The following is a 9,503-nucleotide window of genomic DNA, read 5'->3' on the forward strand; positions in this document are numbered from 1 at the left end:
AGAAAATAAGTAAACACAATGTGTGTGTGTATGTGTGTGTGTATGTGTGTGTGTGTATGTGTGTGTGTGTGTGTGCGAGCAGGGCGGCGCGCGGCGTACGGGCGGCGGCGGGCAATGCGACGGGGACGGGCGGCGGGCGAGGCGGCGGCGACGGGCGACGGGGGCGACGGCGGTGACGGCGACGACGTACGGGTGGCGGGGGCGACAGCGGTGACAGCGACGATGGGTGGGAGGGGCGACGGTGGTGACGGCGACGACAGCGGGTGGCGGGGGCGACGGCGGTGACGGCGACTACGGGCAGCGGAGCGGCAAGGGCGGCGGCGGCGGCGAGGGCGGCGTGCGATGGGCGACGGGCGCGGCGAAGAATTTGGATCGAGAAGAAGTGGGTCGATGAAACTGAATTTTTCGTAAGTGCCATATATATAGGAGGGTCCTTTAGTACCGGTTCGTGCCACGAACCGGTACTAAAGGCCAATTTTCGCCAGGCCAAGGGGCGGGAAACGGCCCCTTTAGTACCGGTTCGTGCCACGAACCAGTACTAAAGGCCCAGTCATTAGTACCGGTTGGAGCCACCAACCGGTACTAATGGTTGTGCGCAGTCACCGGCGGTGCACAATCTTTAGTCCCACCTCGCCGAGCGAAGGGCAGCCGCACTGGTTTATAAACCCAGCCACGGCTGCTCCTTCGAACTTCTCTATATAGCAGGCTTCTGGGCCTAACTAGGGCGCGCTGCCCTGTGAGTCTGCTGGCCCTTCTGGGCCTGCATTTGCACACCCTAGGTCTGGCAGGCCCACTTGGCAGCGCCCCAACAAATTTTTTATATATTTTTTTCTTTTCTGCATTATTTATTTTCTTCTATTTATTCTTGAGTAATTTTTTATATAGTTTTTTTCTTTTCTGCATTATTTATTTTCTTCTATTTATTTTTGAGTAATTTTTTATACAGTTTTTTCTTTTCTGCATTATTTATTTTCTTCTATTTATTTTTGAGTAATTTTTTATATAGTTTTTTCTTTTCTGCATTATTTATTTTCTTCTATTTATTTTCTTCTATAGCAAGTTTCAACATTTTCAGAATTCATTTTGTAGTGATTTTCAATTTCACGGTCATTTAGCTCTCTAAACAATTAGGTAAATGACTAAAAACAACAAATGATGTCAGAACATGTTGGAAATTGATGACGTCGCTTTGAATGCTGCATATTGAACAGAAAAGAAGTCTGGAGATCAAATAAGTTTAAAAAATATTGAAGTGCCCGTGTAACAGATGAGTTCTCGTCCGAAACCCTGATACTCCGAAATAGATTGTCCAGTTTGTACACGAAGTGCGTCCATTTTTTGCCGTGACCCTCTCTACTCTTCCGCACATGCTATGCGGGTGAAATGATGATACCATGCCAAGTTTCAACATTTTCAGAGTTCATTTTGTAGTGATTTTCAATTTCACGGTCATTTAGCTCTATAAACAATTAGGTAAATGACTGAAAAACAACAAATGATGTCAGAACATGTTGGAAATTGATGACGTCGCTTTGAATGCTGCATACTGAACACAAAAGAAGTCCGGAGTTCAAATAAGTTTAAAAAACATTGAAGTGCCCGTGTAACAGATGAGTTCTCGTCCGAAACCCTGATACTCCAAAAGAGTTTGTCCAGTTTATACACGAAGTGCGTCCAATTTTTACCGTGACCCTCTCTACTCTTTCGCACATGCTATGCGGGTGAAATGATGATACCATGCCAAGTTTCAACATTTTCATAATTCATTTTGTAGTGATTTTCAATTTCACGGTCATTTAGCTCTCTAAACAATTAGGTAAATGACCGAAAAACAGCAAATGATGTCAGAACATGTTGGAAATTGATGACATCACTTTGAATGTTGCATACTGAACACAAAGGAAGTCCGGAGTTCAAATAAGTTTAAAAAACATTGAAGTGCCCGTGTAACAGATGAGTTCTCGTCCGAAACTCTGATACTCCGAAAGAGATTGTCCAGTTTGTACATGAAGTGCGTCCAGTTTTTGCCGTGACCCTGTCTACTCTTTCGCACATGCTATGCGGGTGAAATGATAATACCATGCCAAGTTTCAACATTTTCAGAATTCATTTTGTAGTGATTTTCAATCTCACGGTCATTTAGCTCTCTAAACAATTAGGTAAATGACTGAAAAACAACAAATAATGTCAGAACATTTTGAAAATTGATGACGTCGCTTTGAATGCTGCATACTGAACACAAAAAAGCCCGGAGTTCAAATAAGTTTAAAAACATTGAAGTGCCCATGTAACAGATGATTTCTTGTCCGAAACCCTGATACTCCGAAAGAGTTTGTCCAGTTTGTACACGAAGTGCGTCCAGTTTTTGCCGTGACCCTCTCTACTCTTTCGCACATGCTATGCGGGTGAAATGATGATACCATGCTAAATTTCAACATTTTCATATTTCATTTTGTAGTGATTTTCAATTTCACGGTCATTTAGCTCTCTAAACAATTAGGTAAATGACTGAAAAACAACGAATGATGTTAGAACATGTTGGAAATTGATGACGTCGCTTTGAATGCTGCATACGGAACACAAGAAGTCCGGAGTTCAAATAAGTTATTAAAAATAAAAAAAAGGTGCAATGCTGGTTAATTTGCTTCAAGCCTTTCGAAATAGTGTAGACTACACTACACATAGCTCAGTGCAATCTATGCTATTCCGAAAGGCTTGAAGCTAATCAACATGCAGGTGAGCATTGCGCCTCTTCGTCATTGTCTCTGCACTCACGGCTTATAAACCGCTCATACTGCCTCTCTCTTGGCGAGGTGTGACTAAAAATCAGCTTACTAAGAAACTCTAGTACCGGTTCATGCCATGAACCGGTACTAAAGGTCTTCGTGGGGGCCCCAGCCTGACCACAGCCGCACTGGCCTCATTAGTACCAGTTCGTGGCATGAACCGGTACTAAAGGTTGCCCATGAACCGGTACTAATGATTCCCGCCCGCCTAGCCGTTGGAACTGGCACTAATGGTCACATTAGTGCCGGCTCAAATTCAAACCGCCACTAATGTGCTTCACATTTGACCCTTTTTCTACTAGTGGGGGCATCAAGGCACGTATTGTATTGTTGTCATCGAGGATAACAAGATGGGGTTTTCTTCATATTGCATGAGTCTATCCCTCTACATCATGTCATCTTGCTTAAGGCGTTACTCTGTTTTTAACTTAATACTCTAGATGCATGCTGGATAGTGGTCGATGAGTGGAGTAATAGTAGTAGATGCAGGCAGGAGTCGGTCTACTTGTCTCGGACGTGATGCCTATATACATGATCATGCCTAGATATTCTCATAACTATGCTCAATTTTGTCAATTGCTCGACAGTAATTTGTTCACCCGCCGTAGAATACTTATGCTCTTGAGAGAAGCCACTAGCGAAACCTATGGCCCCCGGGTCTATCTTTATCATATTGATCTCCTACTACTTAGTTATTTCCTTTGCTATTTACTTCGCCTTTATTTTACTTTGCATCTTTATACCAAAAATATTATCTTTATCATATCTATCAGATCTCACTCTCGTAAGTGACCTTATAGGGATTGACAGCCCCTATTTGCGTTGGTTGCGAGGGTTTATTTGTTTGTGCAGGTACGAGGGACTCGCGCGTAGCCTCCTACTGGATTGATACCTTGGTTCTCAAAAACTGAGGGAAATACTTACACTACTTTGTTGCATCATCCCTTCCTCTTCGGGGAAAACCAACGCAATGCTCAAGAGGTAGCAATGCACCCTTCTCATTTACTTCACAACCATCAGTTATCAACATCTTCCATGCTATGCACGCTAGTGGCGGTTCCCAAGCGATAAAAGTAAAGGTTTACTCCCCCTCCACCATCAATCACACTCCACAGTTTGTCCGAAAAAATGGGTGCCGTCCATACCAACATAAGTCCCGGGGGAGTTTTGTTTAATAATTTGCATTTTTTAGTTCAGGACTAGGAATCCCTATTACCACCCATTTTCTCGTGCGATGGAGAGTGAATAAACACTCGACCTGAGAATAACCTGCTTAGCATGGAAGATATCGACCACCTCCTGTCGTTCCATGAACGATCCAGGCACACAAAACGGATAATTTTTAGAAGTTTTTAGAGGTGGCACATCCAAATTTACTTAAGACGGCATGGTAATACTGTATATAGGTAGGTATGGTGGACTCATCTGGAATAACTTTGGGTTCAAGGTTTTTGATGGACAAGCAGAATTCACACTTAGTACAGGCTAAGGCTAGCAATTTAGATTTAGAAGTGGCCATCTAGAGAGCAACAACGATCATAACCATGCATTATGCGTAAGTAACATTGGACACTAGCATGAGTAGGATATGAACACCATGAACATAAACATTATAGAGGCTATGTTGGTTTTGATTCAACTACATGCATGAACATGTACCAAGTCAAGCCACTTGAACATTCAGAGGAGGATACCATATGATCATACTAAATCACAATCATCTTAACGCTATGTTGATATCCAAGATAAATCATTATTAACTCACAGCTACTTATGCATGTCATGAGAAACTATAATATCTAATTGTGAGTGCAAGCATGTTTAATCATAATGGGCTGAAGCATGGAGACTAGATTAAACATATTTACACAAACATAACAAGTCGAGTTCATACCAGTTTCTCTCTACTACGGCCAATTCATCCAATGTCGTCATTATTGCCTTTCACTTGCACGACCGATTGATATGAAAATACTAATAGTGCAAGAGTGTCGTGGACTAAGCTGGAATGTGCAAACATTTTATTCAATAGGACAAGACAAGGTAAAATGTGCTCTTTCTTAGTTCAACAATTATTCAAATGAGATCCACTCAGCATTTTCATCGTGGTCTTCTCCTTGGTACAACTCGAATAAAAAGAAAAGAAATTCAAAGAAACACACTGAAATATTTTTGGAGTTTTTGGTTTTCTTTCACAAGAAGATAAGGGAAAAGAAAAAATGAGAAAAAACTATTTACACGGGAAAGCTCCCAACAAGCAAAAGAAGAACAAGGAAAACTTTTTGGGTTTTCTCTTTAGTACTACTAAGCATGCATGGAAAATAAACTAACTACAACTAATTTTTTTTGGTTTTTCTAAAGTTTTTCAAACACACAAGAAGAAAGCAAGAAAATAAATCTAAGCATGGATGATACAATGAAAAAGTGTGAACACCGACAAATAGAATAAGTGGACATGAATGCAGAGTTAGTGGAAACACGTACTCCTGCAAGCTTAGGCTTTTGGCGTAATTTGGTAGTTGATCAGTAATCCGGATAATGGTTGGAGTACTGAGGAGCGACATCCACTAATCCCACTGTGGAGGCTCCTCCTGTGCTGCCTCCTCAGTAGCCTGAGCATTCCAGTAGGCAATGATATCTGCAGGCATAATCCTATATCCGCCCTCATCCGCGATGAAGTCGGCGAGGCCGGCGTCGGCAATATATTGCGTGAACTCCTCAAGAATTACAGCCTCTTGCAGGAATGGGGTGTGCGGCCATTCGCACGGTCGTACCTCCGCCAACCTCCGAGGGTGGAGATCAGTGTCAGAAGACTCCCCAATCACACCCTTGGAGTTCTTCTTAGAGACAAACTTCCTGAAGATATTCATGTCCGCGTACAATTTTCTGAAAATAAAAAATTTGTAGTGACAACAATTTGTCAACAAAACTTTGTAAGATTGATATCAACTACTCATAGGGATACATAGAGGCCATAGCAAGCATTCAAACTACTTAGAACACTAATAATTCAACATGCAAGCACATCTACAGCAGCACCAAGAGTAGCTAATTGTTCAAAGTATAAACCACTAAAACAAAACTAATTTGACAAATGGTGGAGTCAGATACCAAGTAACAATCCCCTGAAACAGTTTCGAAAACGGAGCTTCGAGCAAAGAGATCAAAACCCGCGGGTTTGAGCTCAAGAACACGGGAGAGAGATCAATGGGGATTTTGTTTTTGGAGGTAAGTGATGGTGTGGAATGAAGAGGTAAGTGAGGGGGTGAGGGAGTCCTGGATTAGGGGGTCTCCGGACAGCCGGACTATATCCTTTGGCCGGACTGTTGGACTATGAAGATACAAGATTGAAGACTTCGTCCCGTGTCCGGATAGGACTCTACTTGGCGTGGAAGGCAAGCTAGGAAGTACGGATATGGATATCTCCTCCTTTGTAACCGACCTTGTGTAACCCTAGCCCCCTCCGGTGTCTATATAAATCGGAGGGTTTTAGTCCGTAGGACAACATACAATCATACCATAGGCTAGCTTCTAGGGTTTAGCCTCTCCGATCTCGTGGTAGATCAACTCTTGTAATACTCATATCATCAAGAATAAATCAAGCAGGACGTAGGGTTTTACCTCCATCAAGAGGGCCTGAACCTGGGTAAAACATCATGTCCCTGCCTCCTGTTACCATCCGCCTTAGACACACAGTTCGGGACCCCCTACCCGAGATCCGCCGGTTTTGACACCGACAGGGGGCCCACGTGGGGACCACAACCCACCAGGGCGCGCCTGGGGGTGCTGGCGCGCCTAGGTGGGTTGTGCCCACCTGGTGCACCTCCCTCTGATGTTTATTGCACCAAAAATTGTCAAATATTCAGAAAAAAATCGTATTAAATTTTCAGGGCATTCTGAGAACTTTGATGTTTGGGTCATTTTTTATTGCACGGGAAATTCAGAAAATAGACAAAGCATGATATTTTATTTTATTTAACAGATAAAAACAGAGAATAAAAAGTAGGGACAGAAAGTAGTGCTTACTAAATTCATCAACTTCATACCGTTCAAAAATGATCCATTAATAAGGTTGATCAAGTCTTATTAACAACCACTTTCGATTAGCATGAAACCGAAGAACTTTCGTAAATCAGTAAGTTACCTCAATGGGGATATGCATTTCCCCAACAATAAGCATTTCATATTTCTTTTTTTACAGTAGGTAGAGGTATTTGAAAACTTCCAATAGTGATTGTCGGAGATTTTTCAATAACATTAATACCATTCACTTGGAATTGTTTCTTTGAAAAGTGCACCGTATGCTCATTACCATTGATATGAAAAGTGACCTTGCTTTTATTGCAATCAATGACAGCCCCTGCAGTATTCAAGAAGGGTCTACCAAGGATAATCGACATGTTGTCATCCTCGGGCATCTCAAGTATAACAAAGTCAGTCAAAATAGTAACATTAGCAACAACAACGGGCACATCCTCACAGATACCGATAGGTATGGCAGTTGATTTGTCAGCCATTTGCAAAGATATTTCAGTAGGTGTGAGCTTATTCAAGTCAAGTCTTTTATATAAAGAGAAAGGCATAACACTAACACCAAATCCTAAATCACACAAAGCAGTTCGGCGGCTTCGCACTGCGGGCCAACTCGCTTGGCCATCTGGAGCAGATCGAAAGTTACGCCCCTGGCCACCAGGTCAGGTTTGGAAGCTTAAACTACACGGCCGATATCCGTGGAGACTTGATCTTCGACGGATTCGAGCCCCTGCCTTGTGCGCCACGCAGTCACGATGAGTACGATTTAGCTCTACCATCGGATAGTGTTCAGAAGATCGCACCGGCAGCCACTCCGAGCCTCAATTCGGAGCCAGTTGCGCCGTCCATGGACGGTTGGATAGACCCCGTCACGGAGGCCGTATCCTCAGCGGTGATCGAGCCGAATATCGACCTTACCCTTCACGAGAGCCGTGTTGCTAAACTGTTGGATCCTCCTCCGGCCACGGACTCCGAACCGCCTGCGCCCGTTCCTATCGAATCCGATTGGGCGCCGATCATGGAGTTTACCTCCGTGGATATTTTTCAGAACTCGCCCTTCGGCGACATACTGAACTCATTAAGGTCTCTCTCCTTGTCAGGAGGATCCTGGCCGAACTATGTCCGGCAGGATTGGGATGCGGATGGCGAAGAAATTCGCCGCCCACCCACCACCCACTTAGTAGCCACTGGCGATGACTTAACCGACATGCTCGACTTTGACTTCGAAGACATCAACGGTATGGACGACGATGCGGGAGACGAAGAGGAACCACTGCCCACATGGCACTGGACAACCACCTCATCATACGATATATACATGGTGGACACACCCAAAGAAGGCAATGGCGACGAGACAACGGAGGATGACCCCTCCAAGAAGCAACCCAAGCGCCGGCGTCAGCAGCGCCGCTCTAAGTCCCGCCAAGGCCAAAGTGGTGATACCGGCACATGAGATAATAGCACTCCGGACAGTGCCGAAGACGGCAACAATCCCCTGCAGCAAGATTTAGGGCAGGAGGATGGAGAAGCCAGCCCTCCAGGGAGAGCGGCAGATGGAGAGGCGGAGGGTGACAATTACATGCCTCCCTCCGAAGACGAGGCAAGACTCGACGATGATGAATTCGTCGTGCCAGAGGATCCCGTCGAACAAGAGCGCTTGAAGCGCCGGCTTATAGCCACGGAAAATAGCCTAAAGAAAAAGTAGCAGCAGCTAGCTGATCAAGATTTGCTAGCTGACAGATGGACTGAGGTCCTGGCGGCCGAGGAATATAAACTCGAACGCCCCTCCAAGAGTTACCCAAAGTGCAGGTTGCTACCCCGACTGGAGGAGGAAGCACCATCCTCGGCGTATGATGCGGCTGATCGGCCACCTCGCGGCCGCGACAGAGAGGCATTCCAGCCAAAAGCTCAGCCCGCACCCCGACGCCATTCAAATAAAAAGGCAGGGGGAAATACGCCAGACCTGCGAGACGTATTGGAGGACAAAGCAAAACACGCAAGATCGATCTATGGATCATGAGGGCGCGCCACTATGCGAGACGATAATCATCACGCCGGATACAGTAAAGGTAAGTCCGGCCGGGCCGAACACAGCAGGCAAGACTCATTTGAGCTGCGTTGCGATATAGCCCAGTACAGAGGCGCCGCACACCCCTTATTCTTCACAGACGAAGTAATGGATCATCAAATCCCAAAGGGTTTCAAACCCGTAAATATAGAATCATACAACGGCACAATAGATCCTGCGGTATGGATTGAGGATTTCCTCCTGCACATACACATGGCCCGCGGTGATGACCTACACGCCATCAAATACCTCCCACTCAAACTCAAAGGACCAGCTCGACATTGGCTCAACAGCTTTCCAGCAGAGTCCATCGGCTGTTGGGAAGATCTGGAATCCGCATTCCTCGACAACTTTCAGGGCACTTATGTGCGACCACCAGATGCCGATGACTTGAGCCACATAATTCAGCAGCCAGAGGAATCGGCCAGGCAATTCTGGACATGGTTCCTAACAAAGAAAAATCAAATCGTCGACTGTCCGGATGCAGAGGCCCTAGCAGCTTTCAAGCACAACATCCACGACGAATGGCTAGCCCGGCACCTTGGCCAGGAAAAGCCGAAATCTATGGCAGCCCTCACGACACTCATGACCCGCTTTTGTGCAGGAGAGGACAGCTG

This window comes from Triticum urartu, chromosome 2, assembly GCF_003073215.2.
Source record: "Triticum urartu cultivar G1812 chromosome 2, Tu2.1, whole genome shotgun sequence".
Classification (NCBI taxonomy): domain Eukaryota; kingdom Viridiplantae; phylum Streptophyta; class Magnoliopsida; order Poales; family Poaceae; genus Triticum; species Triticum urartu.